This window comes from Tiliqua scincoides, chromosome 6 (genome assembly GCF_035046505.1).
Source record: "Tiliqua scincoides isolate rTilSci1 chromosome 6, rTilSci1.hap2, whole genome shotgun sequence".
Lineage (NCBI taxonomy): Eukaryota > Metazoa > Chordata > Lepidosauria > Squamata > Scincidae > Tiliqua > Tiliqua scincoides.
The window spans coordinates 37297905-37316216 of record NC_089826.1 but is presented as its reverse complement, the minus strand read 5'-3'; the positions used below and the strand labels follow the sequence as shown (position 1 = coordinate 37316216).

Below are 18312 nucleotides of genomic sequence, written 5' to 3'. Positions count from 1 at the left end.
AGGCATGCAGCTCCTCGGCTGCCCGGGTGGGAAGTCTCGGGACTGGAGGACGTCATCCTGGAGAGGAGGGAAACAATCCCCTAGGGGGGATCCCTTCTCCAGGGGATGGGCCCGTATCCGAGCGCACTCGGGATACTCCTCGGCGGGAGGGGGGTCGGGGGCTTCTTGTAGTGGGGGATTCGATTATTAGAAACATAGAGAGGGGGGTTTGCGACGGATGTGAGGACCGCATGGTGACTTGCCTGCCTGGTGCGAAGGTTGCGGACATCACTTCTCGTCTAGACAGGCTAGTAGACAGTGCTGGGGGAGAGGTAGCGGCTGTGGTGCATGTCGGCACCAACGACGTGGGCAAGTGTAGCTGGGAGGTCCTGGAGGCCAAATTTAGGCTTTTAGGCAGGAAGCTGAAAGCCAGGACCTCAAAGGTAGCGTTCTCTGAAGTGCTACCTGTTCCACGCGCAGGGCCAGCTAGGCAGGCGGAGATCAGGGGTCTCAATGCGTGGATGAGACGGTGGTGTAGGGAGGAGGGGTTTAGATTCGTTAGGCACTGGGGAACATTTTGGGACAAGCGGGGCCTGTACAAGAGGGACGGGCTCCATTTGAACCAGAATGGAACCAGACTGCTGGCGCATAACATTAAAAAGGTGGCAGAGCAGCTTTTAAACTGATCCCTGGGGGAAGGCCGACAGGAGCCAAGGGGCATCCGGTTCGGGACTCCTCATCCCTATGGGATGAGGATGGGGAGGTTAGAGAACAACAAGACAAAGGCAGGGTAGGAGAAGAAATTGGGAAAGGTAGGGTGATGGGATGTGATAGACGGTTTGGCACAATGAGAGGATGCGGGGACAAAGGAGCGAATAAGCAGCCCATCCTGGGGCATTCCGTGTATAAATGCTTTTATGCGAATGCCCGAAGTCTACGAGCAAAGGTGGGAGAACTGGAATGCCTGGTGACAAGGGAAAATATTGACATAGTGGGCATAACGGAAACCTGGTGGAATGCGGAAAATCTGTGGGATACCGCAATCCCGGGCTATAAACTCTACAGGAGGGACAGGCAGGGGCGTGTTGGAGGTGGGGTGGCCCTTTATGTTAAGGAAGGGATAGAATCCAGCAAAGTAGAGATTGAAGGTGGGTCCGACTCCACCGTAGAATCTCTGTGGGTTAAATTACCAGGCTTGTGCAGCAATGTAATACTGGGGGCGTGCTATCGTCCTCCAGACCAGAAATCTGATGGGGACCTTGAAATGAGGAAACAGATCAGGGAGGTGACAAGGAAGGACAGGGTTGTAATCATGGGGGACTTCAATTATCCTCATATTGACTGGGTCAATTTGTGTTCTGGTCACGATAAGGAAACCGGATTTCTTGACGTGCTAAATGACTGTGGCTTAGATCAGCTAGTCAAGGAGCCCACCAGAGGACAGGTGACTCTGGATTTAATTTTGTGCGGTACGCAGGACCTGGTTAGAGATGTAAACGTTACTGAGCCATTGGGGAACAGTGATCATGCTGCGATACGTTTTGACGTGCACGTTGTGGGAAGAATACCAGGCAAATCTCTAACAAAAACCCTTGACTTCCGACGGGCGGACTTCCCTCAAATGAGGAGGCTGGTTAGAGGGAGGTTGAAAGGGAGGGTAAAAAGAGTCCAGTCTCTCCAGAGTGCATGGAGGCTGCTTAAAACAACAGTAATAGAGGCCCAGCAGAGGTGTATACCGCAAAGAAAGAAGGGTTCCACTAAATCCAGAAGAGTGCCCGCATGGCTAACCAGCCAAGTTAGAGAGGCTGTGAAGGGCAAGGAAGCTTCCTTCCGTAAATGGAAGTCTTGCCCTGATGAAGAGAATAAAAAGGAACATAAACTGTGGCAAAAGAAATGTAAGAAGGTGATAGGGGAGGCCAAGCGAGACTATGAGGAACGCATGGCCAGCAACATTAAGGGGAATAATAAAAGCTTCTTCAAATATGTTAGAAGCAGGAAACCCGCCAGAGAAGCGGTTGGCCCTCTGGATGGTGAGGGAGGGAAAGGGGAGATAAAAGGAGACTTAGAGATGGCAGAGAAATTAAATGAGTTCTTTGCATCTGTCTTCACGGCAGAAGACCTCGGGCAGATACCGCTGCCCGAACGGCCCCTCCTAACCGAGGAGTTAAGTCAGATAGAGGTTAAAAGAGAAGATGTTTCAGACCTCATTGATAAATTAAAGATCAATAAGTCACCGGGCCCTGATGGCATACACCCAAGGGTTATTAAGGAATTGAAGAATGAAGTTGCAGATCTCTTGACTAAGGTATGCAACTTGTCCCTCAAAACGGCCACGGTACCAGAAGATTGGAGGATAGCAAATGTCACGCCTATTTTTAAAAAGGGAAAGAGGGGGGACCCGGGAAACTATAGGCCGGTCAGCCTAACATCCATACCGGGTAAGATGGTGGAATGCCTCATCAAAGATAGGATCTCAAAACACATAGATGAACAGGCCTTGCTGAGGGAGAGTCAGCATGGCTTCTGTAAGGGTAAGTCTTGCCTCACAAACCTTATAGAATTCTTTGAAAAGGTCAACAGGCATGTGGATGCGGGAGAACCCGTGGACATTATATATCTGGACTTTCAGAAGGCATTTGACACGGTCCCTCACCAAAGGCTACTGAAAAAACTCCACAGTCAGGGAATTAGAGGACAGGTCCTCTCGTGGATTGAGAACTGGTTGGAGGCCAGGAAGCAGAGAGTGGGTGTCAATGGGCAATTTTCACAATGGAGAGAGGTGAAAAGCGGTGTGCCCCAAGGATATGTCCTGGGACCGGTGCTTTTCAACCTCTTCATAAATGACCTGGAGACAGGGTTGAGCAGTGAAGTGGCTAAGTTTGCAGACGACACCAAACTTTTCCGAGTGGTGAAGACCAGAAGTGATTGTGAGGAGCTCCAGAAGGATCTCTCCAGACTGGCAGAATGGGCAGCAAAATGGCAGATGCGCTTCAATGTCAGTAAGTGTAAAGTCATGCACATTGGGGCAAAAAATCAAAACTTTAGATATAGGCTGATGGGTTCTGAGCTGTCTGTGACAGATCAGGAGAGAGATCTTGGGGTGGTGGTGGACAGGTCGATGAAAGTGTCGACCCAATGTGCGGCGGCAGTGAAGAAGGCCAATTCTATGCTTGGGATCATTAGGAAGGGTATTGAGAACAAAACGGCTAATATTATAATGCCGTTGTACAAATCGATGGTAAGGCCACACCTGGAGTATTGTGTCCAGTTCTGGTCGCCGCATCTCAAAAAAGACATAGTGGAAATGGAAAAGGTGCAAAAGAGAGCGACTAAGCTGATTACGGGGCTGGGGCACCTTCCTTATGAGGAAAGGCTACGGCGTTTGGTCCTCTTCAGCCTAGAAAAGAGACGCTTGAGGGGGGACATGATTGAGACATACAAAATTATGCAGGGGATGGACAGAGTAGATAGGGAGATGCTCTTTACACTCTCACATAATACCAGAACCAGGGGACATCCACTAAAATTGAGTGTTGGGCGGGTTAGGACAGACAAAAGAAAATATTTCTTTACTCAGCGTGTGGTCGGTCTGTGGAACTCCTTGCCACAGGATGTGGTGCTGGCGTCTAGCCTAGACGCCTTTAAAAGGGGATTGGACAAGTTTCTGGAGGAAAAATCCATTATGGGGTACAAGCCATGATGTGTATGCGCAACCTCCTGATTTTAGGAATGGGTTAAGTCAGAATGCCAGATGTAGGGGAGAGCACCAGGACGAGGTCTCTTGTTATCTGGTGTGCTCCCTGGGGCATTTGGTGGGCCGCTGTGAGATACAGGAAGCTGGACTAGATGGGCCTATGGCCTGATCCAGTGGGGCTGTTCTTATGTTCTTATGTTCTTATGTAAGGCCCTCTTCCTGGCCGTTGCCCCTCTCACACCTCTTGGTGGTGGCACAGTCAAAAGGGCCCCCCCAGATGAACTAAGAGTTCAGGCAGGATTGTAAGGAAGGAGGCGGTCCCTAAAATACCCCAGACCCGAGCTGTAAAGGGCTTTAAAAGTCAAAACTAGCACCTTGAATTGGGCCCGGAACAGAACCGGCAGCCAGTGTAGTTGCCGAAGCAACGGCTCGGCAGAGTCAAACCAACGTGCCCCAGCAACCACACGAGCAGCCGCATTCTGTACTAGTTGTAATTTCCAGACCGTCTTTAAAGGCAGCCCCACGTAGAGCACATTGCAATAATCTAATCTAGATGTCACTAGGGCATGGGTCACCGTGGCCAGGTCTGCCAGGTTCAGTTGGGCCCAGCTTCCCTCCCAAGTGTCTGTTCAGCTCAGAAACGGACCCAGTGTGGGAGGGGAATGTAATGCACAGGCATGTGGTGGGTGACATGATGACACAGGGGGGGTCACATTGCAGTGTCATTGTGGCATCTCCTCCTGGGTTCCATGAGGCCCTCGTTGAAAGCTGGTGTTAAGCCATTGCTGTATATGTTAGATGGTCAATAAAGTCCCATTTACAGTCAAGGCTACTTGCCTCATGCATATTGGGCCTTTCCTCAGATACCTGAATAAAACACTGAGCTACAATCAGTCACTAACACTATCCAAATTCTCAGTTTCTATGACCTTTTGATGCACACCTATTAATAAAAGCATTTATGCCATAATTACTCAGATAGGTTCCTGTTTATTTGCCTGTAATGTCGAGATTTAAACACACAATAACCTCTGCGGAGGCCAACTAAAGTGCTGAAAAAATATATTTCTCCAGCTGACTGTGCTGCAGTTTGCTGGATTTCATTAAAGGGGAATGTGTGCACCCCTTCCCCCTGTTTCAATTAAATGTAAGATTCAGTGAAAAACCTCACTTTTCTGGCAATTACTTTGTTGTAGGTTCAGATTGCTAATCTTGTTTACCTTCCAATTGGTTTCAGTCACTTAAAGGTAATAATAGGTTATCTTGGATCTATAGCCTTTTAGTGGAAATTCACACCTGAATAAGTGTTAGAGAATCTGAATCATATTAACCACAGAAGCTTTCTTCAAATCTAGGAACTGGGTTTTATACAATCCTGCTGTTTTCAGTGGGACTTGCAATTCTAGGCCCATTTCCTTGGGATAAGCATCATTGTTTCCACAGTTTCTCAGTGACAAAGATAAGTGCATTTACATGTGCACCAAAACATGCATGTTCTCGGGGGGGGGGGGGTAGGATTGAACTGATAGAATCCGTGTTTCTTGCAATGCCACCAGTCACTCAGATTTCAGCTTGGCCACTCGTTACTTGTCAAAAGGCTTATTATATTACAAGAATAACAAATAACTATGAGGTGTTGGGTCTCCTAGTCAGCATTTAACAGCTTTAACAAAATGCTTGAATGCACAATTAGAAAAGAAGAAAAGAATCATAGTGACTTTATAGGGGCCATTTCCTCTTGGTGGACAGAGCAGCCAGGAGTGAACGCAAAGTACATCATGCATTGGCTAAGGGAGCCCATGACAGGCTAATTTATCTGGGGAAAGTGCAGGACACTATGAAGAATTTGTTTCATCTTACCGGCTGACAAGATGAATGCTTTGAAGAACTTGGTAAGAATGAAAGCAAAGAAATGGGTCACATTAGAACAAATCTAGCCTCACCTTCCTTTTCTAGGGATAGCTGGTCTAGATGCAGCTTCTGTTGTGTCTGCAATTTGTGTTTCCTTGTAGACACCCGCTTAAAGTGTCACACGTTTCTTTCACTGACATACTTCCAAAATGGGGCAAGGGCAGGAAAATCTGTAGTTTGGCAACAATAGTTCATATACAATGAAAAGACAAATGTGCAGGAACCATATGGTACATTGTGTGCTTCTTCATGCACAAAATGCTCTCCATTTTGTTGATGTTGAGAAGGGGCCTTCACTACTTCTAGTTTTTTCCTGCTCCAGAAGCAGTAGGTAAGTGGCTACCCCACAATCAATGAATCTCACTGCATGGTTGGAGTGACAGGATGGGTCTACCTTGCTGAAGTTAAACACATCTAGGTCTACTTGGTTTGTGCATGGAAACCATGTATATGCTGTCTTAAATTCCACTATGGACGAAAAGGCAGAATGGATATGAATGAAAAGAGCATCACTCTATCCACTCCATTGATTGTACCCTCTATGGTGTACAATATCCATGCTAACCACTCAATTCTATGGATGTCTACTCAAAAGTAAGTCCCACTGAGATAAGTATGCATTGGATTGCAGCCTAAGGGCACAATCCTATCCAGCCTCTTTGCCTCCTCTGGCAAGAAGGCCCACTCCAGCCCATGCATGCTGGCAGAAGGAGGAGCACATACCAGGCACAATCAGTTTCCCCTGAGCAATGCAGGGATGGAGGATGGGCGGGGAGGGTGTGAACCGGGCAGGAGGAAGGCAGCAATGGGGCAGCAGTGGGGGCAGATCTGCGGTGAAGGGGACAGGATTGGCAGTGCTAGCTTGCAATGAATCCTATCCCCCTTTCCAGGCCTGATCTACCAATGAGGATCAACATAGACATGCATCAGCTATAGAGTTCATGCAGGTTCAAGTAGATCCATTGTGCAGGCTGGGGGTTACCCTGGGGCAAGAGGGAAAATGTCCCCTTACCTTGAGGAGGCTTTCCACCTGCAGAATCAACCTGCTAAACTTCCCTGCAGGATGCAGTACAAGTTGTGCCAGAGCCCCCGCATTGGAGTGGGAGTCTTTGCACTGGATTGGGCTGGCCATCTGCTGAATCCATTTGGAATCACGAGTAACAGAACTATGGAGAAACTAAGGATCTAGCAGTTGGAAAAGGCAGCAGGAACTTTGGGGCAGTAAATCTAGAAGATTGTTCTGGTCCATCACTGCAACCTAATGAGAGCTTAGTTGCAACAGCTAAGTTGAAACACAAAAATCTCGCCTCCAATGTAATGTCTGCAAGTACTTTATGATAAGAACTTCACCCCCCCCCCAAGTGGGATAGGATTTGGCCCTCAGTCAATTTAAGGAGTAACACAGTCAGAAGCCTGATTCTACTCAGAGCCATAGAAGTTGGTCTGAAGGTTTTATACAGACACAGGATGCAGTGAAGCCTGTCTATTGTTTGTTTCTAATCCTGTTTGGAAGCAAGTTGGACCCACAGCAGATATTGTTCACTCACAATTAGGAAACCTCATGATGGATTATATTCATCAGCCATATCTATGTAAATGCGTATACACAACAATTTAGAACCATGCCTTACGCTGCAGTGTAGAATTTAATTTTTATTTTTATTTTTTAAGATTTTGCTTGTTTAATATAAATGGAAATCAGGAAGTCTTGACATTAACAGTAGCTTAGCAAATCTATTTCAGAGAAAGCTTTGATGTGCAATGCAGTGTAAATCACTCATTGTTCTTTGCAAACTATTTCTTCAGCATAAGAGTGTGATATTAAATTACGACGGAAACGAGAATATCATCTCTGCCATTGAGTTCTCCTAGATTTTCCAGATGATGGTAATTTCCAACCAAAGATGCCACTGGAATGCAAATGAAGCAGAGACGTGCAGAACAGCAATATCTACCAATCCATGCTACCCTTTGAAGATACTGTGTATTGTAAAATATGGCCACTTATATGGTGTATGGTTTAGGGTGTAGGGTCCTCAGTGTCAACACCAAAGGAACAGAAAGGAGGAATGCCTTTTCATACTTTTTCCACAGCAGTGAAGGGTGTGTGGATGGCAGCTGGCGCATTTCAACCATCAGGGCTTGGAGCGTAATGTGTCACAGTATAACTATTGTGGCAGGTCAGACTCTAGCCTCACCCAGCAATCCACAGATCTTTGCTGAGAGAGACTTAGCCACTGCTCCAGAATCAGTCATAAGACACAAATTATGACAACTTAATTTTGATTACAAAAGGTATATAGTTCAGGGTGCAATCCTAACCCCTTATGTCAGTGCTTCCCAGCACTGACATAAGGGCAATGCAGCTCTGAGGTAAGGAAACAAACTTTCCCTTACTTTGAGGAGGTCTCCGTGAGTGACACCCAACTGCAGGATGCAGAACATGTCCCATTGGTACCACTATGGCAATGCTGGAAAGCACTGGCATAAGGGGTTAGGATTGTGCCCTAATTCTGTTAGATTGCCCAATTATTCTTTTGTGAGTGGGACCCTCTCTCACAGCCCAACCCTAAGCTCTGCTGGTGCAGCCAGGCCTCACAGCTGCGCTAATATCCAGTGCAGTCTAGGAGCTGGCTGGAGACCTCCCTGGGGTATGGGGTTGTTTTTCTCCCTACCCCAAACAAAGTTCTAGCAGTTCCTAAGGGGCTCTATAGCTAGCACAAATCCAGGAAGCCCATGTAGGGGGCCATGATGAGGGTTAAGATACGGCATGTGCTACCACCACCAATTCTGCCCCATCCTATGCTAAATCCTCCCCTTTCCATCCTCTCCCCACCCCAAAATGCCCCTTCCAGCACACTCACCCAGCTCCCACATCATGTGTTGCACACTTACCTGTGCCAGCCGACACATCGGTTGGATCCAGCACTGCTGAGTCAGTGCAGGTTTCTCCACTGGCCCAGCTGGCTCCTGAGTTGGCACAAATGTGCCTTACAGCACATTTGCGACACTTAGAGCTAGCATAGGGAACACTGCACTGGCTCACAGTGCTGTTTGGACTGCGCTCTCAGTCATACTTGCACAAGCATACATTTTACAGCTCAACAAAATTAGGCTGCCCCCACTGGCAGGACATACAGCCCAATCCTATGCATGTCTACTCAGAAGTAAGTCTCATTAAAGTCAATGGGGCTTCCTCCCAGGAAAGTGTGGATAGGATTGGGCTGTAAGATTGCCCCAGCAGTGCTTTACATCTCTTGTTGTTGGCAACCTTCAGTCTCGAAAGACTATGGTATCGTGCTCTGAAAGGTGGTTTTGGAACAGCGTCTAGTGTGGCTGAAAAAGCAGCTGCACATAACCATGGTCAAGGAAAAACAACTGAAAACTGCAAATAGGCTAACCTCTTGCCTCTGTCCAGCTGTAATTACATGAGAAAAAGATGGAGCACATGGGTTATCTCACTCACTATTTGTAGCAGAACTAATAGTTGCACTGAACTTCACCTACAGGGCTGTACCGTTACTTTCCTACACAGAAAATCATTTTTTGCATTAAAAAAAAATATCAGTGAAATGACCCTTGGTTATTATGTGGGCCTGGAGATTTTTGGAAGACTCTGTTACGCTTTTAAGATACAGTCCAAATAAAAGTTTAATTTCTGTTAACTTAAGACAGTGGCAGACCTCCAACTCAGTTGAAGGGCAAATGCCCCAGGTGCAGAACCTCGTGTGCCTTTAGCCTCTCTGAGGCTCCTGACAGGGTTGGAAACTGTGCTTCTGGTTTTTCCGGAAGCACAATTTAAAGAGTCGGGAAACCTTCAGGAAGCTTTCCAGATAAGTCATGCACCATGCGCTCCAGGTAAGTGGGGGGGGGGATTTGCACATGGGGGGCAGTGGCATCCTGCAGGGGGGGCACCATTTGCCCTGGAGCACGGGGCTGGGAAGGTCCACCACTGACTTAAGAACTATATTTTGAGAAGTTCAGAATCATAGTGGTTCCTGAAATGTGATTTGATCACTGTTGGCACATATCATTTGCTCATTTGAATAAGGTGTGTTGCAATGACTTTTGCTTTCTACAACACAAGCCATTTACCACAGTGTGTAAAGTATGAACTTGTTTCTTGACATACTTTCTGAAACCAGTAGTTAAGATTTACAATTCCATTATGAATAAAATCTCTTGCAAGAGGAGAAAAACTTGACTGTAAGGCAAGCACGCATTTCTCCATCACTTCACAGCAGTTAGTCTTCAGTGACTGATGTTGTTTGTAGTTTGTGAAAGTAATATTAGAGAAACAGCAAATAAGAATTACATTTTAGCAGATATACTCATTGTTCATCCTATATTCTGTTTCATTCTCCAGTAAAGTGAGAGCTTATTACTGCCAATAATGAAGATGAAAAGCCAGTAAACCTTTTCTCATAGCTTAATATAACTAGAAACATTGATGAATTACACATAATGTAATAGTCATTATGACAGAATTGTCTTTTAAAATGATGTATTTAGGGGTGAAGTCTATAGTACACATCGAGCAGATGAAGGCAGAGACAGTAAATAATGGGGAGAGAGAGACTATAAAATGTGCACGTAGCAAATAAAAAGAAAAACATGTATAACATATATTTTTTTAAGTCAAGTTATTATAGTAGAATTTCAAAGCATAGTCTTTTTCCTTTGTACAAATTGTACTTCTGTTCAAGTATTTGTCATTTTGAACCATCATATGAAGGAAATGTCTCTGTGAGCCAATGGGAGACCATGAATAAAATATTGGATTTGTACCTGTCCCATGGTCAGTAACATAGCTAGAGGGGACAAAATGGTAAGTACTACAGGGGCCACAATGCACTGGGTAAGAGGCCCCTCTCAGTTCCCATCAGAGCCAATTGCACTGGCACTTGACGAACCGAATGGCATATGTCTCCTTGTACATTGCCATTGCTGCCCAGAATGGGTCCTGTGTCGAGTGGGAGTGGCCGCTTGCACGGCATGTTGTGGTACCTGCAGTACTTACCGTCCCCCTTCTAGCTATGCTACTGCCCACAGTGAGCCATTCATTCTTTAGGAAGGGGGAGAATCTCTCTCTGTCCTCCCCCAAGCAGCATAGATCCAGTCAGTGCTTCAGTTACATGCTATGTTATCTAACCAGAAAGTAGAAATGGTACCTTATGAATAAGTATGGGTCACTATAAACATTCTGCTCTATATTATTTTCTTCCACATTGGGCTTGTTTCAACAGTATGTGTCTGACCAGCTTTGTGTAATCAGAAAAGGATTATGCATATTATAAGAAGAACCCGGCTGGATCTGGCCAAGGACCTATCTAGTCCACCTTCCTGTATCTCACAGTAGCCCACCTGTTGCCTCAAGAAGCAAAGAAGGCAATATGATACTTGTATCCTGTACTCCCTTTCACCTGGCTCATTTTCCTAACCTGGGGTGGGGGCAGACAGTGAGTAGCAGTTGTGCAAGTATAATCCAAATGTCTCCTTTGTGAAGATTTCAGAATGGTGGCCACTACAGGGAGACCACACTGAATTGTTCCATGTGACAGCTATCATCAAACGGCAAGTCATTCATGGGGAGTGGTTTATTATAGTTGAGGGGATTTCCCTCACTAAATGCAAATGTCTTAAAGCAGCGGGGGTTTTTTATGCCATGACCCACCTCGTCCTCCTTGGTGGGTCACAATGCAGCAATGACTTACTGGGAGTGTGGGGAGGCTCTTCTGGGTCACGCTGGGCTGGCAACCCCCTCTATTTGCAGGTCTCATAATGGCCTGCAGATGCCTCGGAAAGCCAGTTTTTGAAGCAAACTGCAAGTGGCTTTCCATAAGAACATAAGAACAGTCCTTCTGGATCAGGCCATAGGCCCATCTAGTCCAGCTTCCTGTATCTCACAGCAGCCCCACCAAATGCCCCAGGGGGCACACCTGATAAAAGGAGACATGCATCCTCCCTTGCATATACACATCATGGCTTGTAACCCGTAATGGATTTTTCCTCCAGAAACATGTCCAAGCGCGCTTCTGCAGAGAGGCTCACACGGTGGCAGGCACGAGCTTTATACCCCTAGCTAGCTCTTCCTCCCTCCCTCCTTGCTGATTGAAAAGGGGCTGGTCTTCCCAGGTGAGATTTCCCAGGTGCTTGGATTTGCCTATTGGTGCTCTAATCAACTCCTAAAGGTCAATTGCTATGACCTAAAGGACAATGACTATGCGAAATTGCCCTGGCTGGGTGGGACCTGGCCCTTCCTAGGTTCTTACCCTCAGTTCTCTGAGGCTGGACTGTTTTTTAACCTCAAGCTGGTTTTTTATTTGAGTTTAAACTGCACTGGTTTAAGAGTTTTTTGGCTTGGCAGAACTTACACACTGAGGTTTAAATCCTGTTTAGCCCTGCTTAAATCCTGCTTTTATTAAATGTGCACCTTTATTTTATTTATTTATTTATTGCTCTCACCTAGATCCTGTGTCCTAATTTACTGAACCTTTAGATTATGTTCTAACTTAGATTAAGTTTAACTTGGGTTAAGTATAGGGTTAATTTAATCCAAGTAGAAAAACTTGCTTTCCACTTTATCCTCCTCTGTTTTATTTATTTTTCCAAGTGCCTGTACCTTGGGTTCTTACTCACAAGTAGGACTCTGCTCCTGCTCAGAGTAGACCTATGTACACACTTACATATTTATTTTTATTGCCCTCACCTAGCTCCTGTGCCCCAACTTGCTGGACCTTAGAATCCCTCCCTCAGGTTAGATTAGGTGCTAACTTAGGTAAAGCTTAGGTAAAGCTAAGCTAAAGGTAAAGCTAAATTTCAATGTTGATCTAAGGTTGATTTAAGGTTAGAAGACAAAGAGTTAGAAAGAGTACACTTCCCTTCTCCTTCTCTTCCTCCTCTCCTCTTCACAACTCAGGGAGTCTTCCCTCTCCTTCTCCAAAACTCAGAGGTCCACTTGCCTTCTCCTTGCACAGATGCTAAACTCGCGGTGCCTTACCTGGCACTTTATTCCCGAGGCACTTGGTGTCCCAGAAGCCACGCGCGCTTCTGTTTCCAAAAACCAGAGGTGGCTTTCTGAGACTTCTGAGGGCCATTCTGAAGCCTGCAAAGGCCAGTAGAGTGGGTTGCTGACCAGTGCAACCCAGAAGAGCCTCCCTATCCTACCAGTGTGTAATTCGGCTTCTACAATGGCTCCAAATTTGAGCCAAATCAGAGCCAGGGCAGGTGGGAGGGTCCAGGTCATGGGTGCAGTGGGATAAATCTACACCCCCACTAGGGGGTTGCGATTCACTGTTTGGGAAACTGTCTTAAAAGAAAGGTTTGCCCTGGCATGGAGAAAAATCACTCTAACTATGAGTCTCCAACCTGACCATGCAATAAAGTAACAAATTAATGTGGCTTTAATGTGGCAGCCGTAACATGCCTGCCACATCCAATTTTAGCATGGATTCTTTACATGAAGGGTTAGGAAAAAATTAACCTATTTAGTATGCACAAATAGAGAGCTAGATGGTTGCTAAATTGATTCTTCAGAGTGGGGAAAAAAATTCCGTTGTTCACATTCAGTTCATTGTAGACAACTTGTTTTTTGTTTGTTTGTTTGTTTGTTTGTTTGTTTGTTTGTTTGTTTTTCTTGTGATCACACTGAAACTCAAATGCTAACTTGACAAACTTTTCAGCAAATGACATTACGATTCTGTCAAGGTGGCAGTCAATTAAAGAGGCTCTGCTTCAAGTTCTACCTTGTTAGGCAACAAGCCATTTAATTCTAATTCAATGACTTTAGTGTTTGTGTCTATATTATTTGTTTATTTCAATTTTTGTCCTGCTTTAGCAGACCCCAGCATGGCTGACATCACAGAATTAAAAACAAAAACCGAGTCAAATATACTCAAATCACACTAAAAATCTTTTTTAAAACAGTTGGTTAAAAAGTCATTCTTATGGTACAATCCTATGTGTACCAGAAAAATTTATAGAACTGTAGTGTTTATAGGATTTCAATCCAATCCAGTGGCAGTCATGGGAGGGTCAGAGAGACAAAAGCCCTAGGCACCGGTGCTGCCCACCACGCTTCCGCCTCCATCTGCCCTCTGCAGCTGTTCTGTGGGCAGGGGAAGCCCTGCACTGCATATATGGGTGCTTCAAACGACTTTTGAGGCCTCTGGTGTGCCCTTAAACAGTACTTCCAGTTTTCATCAGAAAACTAGAAGTATTATTATTATTAACAGTATTTATATACCGCTTTTCAATTAAAAGTTCACAAAGCGGTTTACAGAAGTACTGCTTAACAGCTCTCTGGCCTAAGAAGACTTTCAGAGCACCTAAAAATGTTGCACAAGGTTCCACATGCTGGGTAAGTTTCCTCCGGGGGACGATGTGTTGCGGAGGGTGGCATATTGCAGTCCTATGCCCCAGGGTAGCTTAGGGGCCAGGTCCTCAACTGGCCCAATCCTATGCTTGCATCCTTGCTGGTACAGCCATATCGAAAAGGTGCACACCTTCCAGCAGGGTTGGGGTGGGGTGGAGTGGGATAAATTCCCTTTCCCCTCTGTAAGCCCCCAGCCCCACAATGGGTCTCCTCAACCCTGCTCTGACAGTTTCTCTGGCACAAGTCTAAGGAGAGAAAGGGGGCAGGGAGGCTGCTGTGAGAAAGGGGTAAGATCCAGCATGCGCCCTTGCCACCGGATCCACCCCCTCCCACCTGCCTTCTGAGTAGACATGCATAAGATCGGGCTGTCAGCCTCACTTATCTCACAGTCCTGTTGTGAGTAAACTATGTACACTACCCTGAGGAAGAGTGGTTTAAAAATGTGAAAAACAAAAATAAATACATTTTAATAAATGCATAAAGCACCCAGCAACGGTTACCCTGCACATGCCTGATCTTGTCTGATCTCGGAAGCTAAGCAGGGTCAGGCCTGGTTAGTACTTGGATGGGAGTCCGCTTGGGAATACCAGGTGCTGTAGGCTTATACCATAGTCTTTTGAGACTGAAGGTTGCCAACCAAAGCAATTGATCTAATGTATGAAGCATACAGTAAAGTGTTTTTTTAATGGACTCTGTTGTTCTAGCAGTTTTCTGTCAGTTGGCAACCTTGCTAAATCACATGTGGATATTTGGGGGTAAACATCAAACAATTATACCAGATGCTATTAAAATTATCTCCTAATCTAGAAGGTAAGTTTCTGAGGCAGGAAAACTGCAAAGTTTGTCTATAACCACGACTTCAAGTTAGAACCCATTTCAAGAGGGTAGTGCAGCTAAATGGCTTGCCTCTATTCTTAGATACCTTTCGTGAACCTTCAAAACTAAGGTTGTAGGAGAAGAATGAGCCTGAGGGAACAACTTTTTTTCATCAAATTTGTGAAATATTTCCATATTCCATAAAGACAAGAAATAAAACTGTCAGAGTCAAAACATGGCTCACCATAAAATATGCATTTGTCATAAAATTATATTTCAGATAAGTTACATTTGCAAATTGCTCTTTCACATTTATGTTAAATCTACAGTTTGCAGACTGTGTGTAAAAGAAATACAAGAAAACAGCAAGAGTGACAGTTAGGGCGCAATCCAGAAAAAGTATTTGGGCCAGTGCAAGTCCCTTGCACCAGCCCAGGACGGTTACAAAGGTGCCATAAGGCACATTTATGCCTCATCATGAATCTGCAAGGCCAGTGCGTGGAGGTGCGCCAGCCTGCGGAGGTTGGCACAAGCCTCTGCACCAACAGAGGCACCGAGAATTGGGTCGGCAAGCTCAAGCTTGTCCATTGGCCTGGGCAACTGGTTTCTTGTGGTGGCAGCTAGGCCACGCCCACTGACGTGTCATGCTTTGCGATAGCTGGAAAACGCCTTACGCTGCCTGATCACTCATTCCAGCAGCATAATGACTGGCTAGGATGAGGCTATGTGCATATCTATTGGTAGAAAGGGGAATTAAAGGAATAAAGATGCCAAGGTGCCTCCAGAAATCATCATCAATCTCCAGGTGACTATTTTTATTTCACATTTCACTAAAAAGCAATCTTGGAGATTTTCAAGGGTCTTTAGGAATTTATAACATTATATCACTTTATATCATCATATAGCCGGGGTGGTGTAGTGGTTTGGGAGGTGGACTCAGACCTGGAAGATCCAGGTTCAAATCCCCCCTCAGCCATGAAGCATCCTGGGTGACCTTGGGCCAGTCACTTTCTCTCAGTCTCACCTACCTCACAGGGTTGTTGTGAGAACAAAAGGAAGGGAGCAGCTTTGTACACCACTCTTTGGAGGCAGGGTGGTATAAATATGTGAAAAATAAAATAAATAAAACATTATATCATATATGATATATAGCATTATATCACATACACAGGAGATGCTTGAATCAGTGTTGGCAAATCTGTCAAGGAGCTCAAATATAAATGATGTTGTTCATTTTAAGACCAGGCTGCTACTGCCTGACCAATTTTATGCATTTCTTTTTGTTGACAGTCAGTACATGGCTATATGCATGGTCCAGCTGCAATGTGTATGACACCTATTTCAGAAGTGGAGTGTCCACTTTGGAGCCAACCAACAACGATTTCCGATTCCAGTTGGGTGACGGAACACACAATTGGGTGTTTGAGTTGTGCCCTGCTCTGGCAGTGGAAATTGTCAGCAGAAGTATTTGTATCATCTGTATGGCTCCAACATACTGAAAGAGCACATCTGATAGTGAAAATGAGAGCTGCGTGAAGGCAAAACAAGATTGCCACTTCTCAAAGGACTCCATGCTGCTATGCTGGAAGGAACTGATTAAATATTTCCACCCCTGCAGAAAAGCTGCGGTGATCACAGAGTCTGCCTGCCTCTTATCTGCTGTCTGAGAAACATACCATGCAGTAGAACAAGGGCTCAGACTAGCTTAGCCTTTCCACAAAGCAAGTTATATTTACCAGTAAATGTGTCATGAGGTGTTAACATGTGTTTTTTAAAGACATTTGTGAGCAAATTCTTTTTTCTTTAGTGTAAATGATGAATGTGAGAGTTACATTTGTACATTAACCAAAGACATTAGACAGCCCTTAATTATTATTGAAAAATGTCATAATTGTGTGATACTCTGACCCCAAGCCATTAAAGGTTAAGACCAGTACCTTGAATTGGGCCCAGGCTGGCAGCCAACACAGCCACTAGATGAGTGCTTCTGTGGGTTTGCACCCTAGCAAGGGTGCATCCGCGAGCCATCGAGACCAGTTGTTTCATTTGCATAGACTCCTTAGTCAAATTTAACCATAAAGTTTGAGAGGGCAGTAAAGGTTGGGACCAGTGGCGTATGTAGAGGGGAGGATGTTCGAGAGGTCACCCCAAGCTCAGAAGGGTCTACTCCGACATGTGCCAGCAAATTTGCTGGTGCAGGTCTAAGTGCACCCTCACCGCACAATCAGGTCTGGGAAGGGGGCTAGGATTTGGCAACCACTGCTGCTGCCGAACCCACCCTGTTCCTGGACTCTATCCACTCTTCCTTCACCCCCATCGCTGCTCTGTTCTGCTCTTCCCTGCACCCATTTACCCTCTCTCTACCCTGTCCCTTCTTCTCCACAATTGTATGTAGCCTCAGTGGGTGGCCAGTGATCCTCCAGCACATGAAAAGACTCTAGCTTTCCACATGCACTACATGAGCGCATAACTTTGCACACTGTCAAAGTGTGTTTTACAACTGCTGTAAGACAGCTACCACCAGAGGAATGCACGTTCCACTGGTGGTAGGCCTGAATATGTTTGCTGCAAGAATGCTCATAGTAATTAATGTGTGCTTGCCTGCAACATAAATCTGATATGATGAATATCTCTGACTTCATAGTATCAGAATCAACATCTGTTTGAGAAGGAAATTACCTTGTCATGTGATTTCTTTATTATAAGCTATTCCTTTATTGCAAGCCAATGCTCATCTATAAGTTTTCACTTCCTTGCCTGCAGTGGGCATTGGAATACTTCCAATGGGCATTGGAAGTGAATGTAATACTGTATATAAGTTAATGGTTCCTGTAATAAAAATAATTTGAGGTCCATAACTCTGGTGCATGAGGTGTAATTCTATATGGTGTGATAACATATTCTGTCCTCTGGCACACGGTTGGATAGATGCACTTGAGGCCATCCACCTGATCATTAGGGGATGAAAACTGACAATACTGGAAATTTCTTTGACAACTTCTCAGGAGTAGTGAGCAACCAAAAGTGAATACCTCTCCACATATCTGACCAATCATCTCTGTTCTGGCCCAGAGCAGTAGATACCTCTGTATTTAACAGGTCATTTCTTTTTCACCGCTGCTCTCGTTTGGCTTCTCGGTACATTGAATTTTATGCTCTTTTTGAAGGTACCTGTTGTGAAGGGTCAAGCGAATGTCTGTGCTAGATGCGGTGCAGCGAACGAAATTGCAGACGCTTGCTGAGTATGCGTTTACACAGAAAAGCAGCGTCTTTGGATAGCATCTCACAAAAGACGTATCTATAGCTCTTCTCCTGCAGCAGTGATGGATGACATGACAGAATTTAACATGTACAAGTATTTTCTCAGCTCTTTCATTTATTCACAGAAATAGCCATAAATCAGAGAATTGCTAAGAGCTACCAGGACCAAATTTAGGAAAGGCATACATTTATGCAATGTACTGCTAGCGACGTCCAGTCACCCAAACTGTTTCCCAGGTGGGGGAAAAAATGGACAGAATTAAGCACATTGATTTTG

The 18312-nt window shown here is 45.2% G+C and overlaps 1 pseudogene; it reads left to right on the top strand.

Moving 5' to 3' along the window:
• The first annotated feature begins 14443 nt into the window (after window positions 1–14443).
• Window positions 14444–14560, top strand: LOC136656204 (5S ribosomal RNA; annotated as a pseudogene).
• Window positions 14561–18312: the final 3752 nt, after the last annotated feature.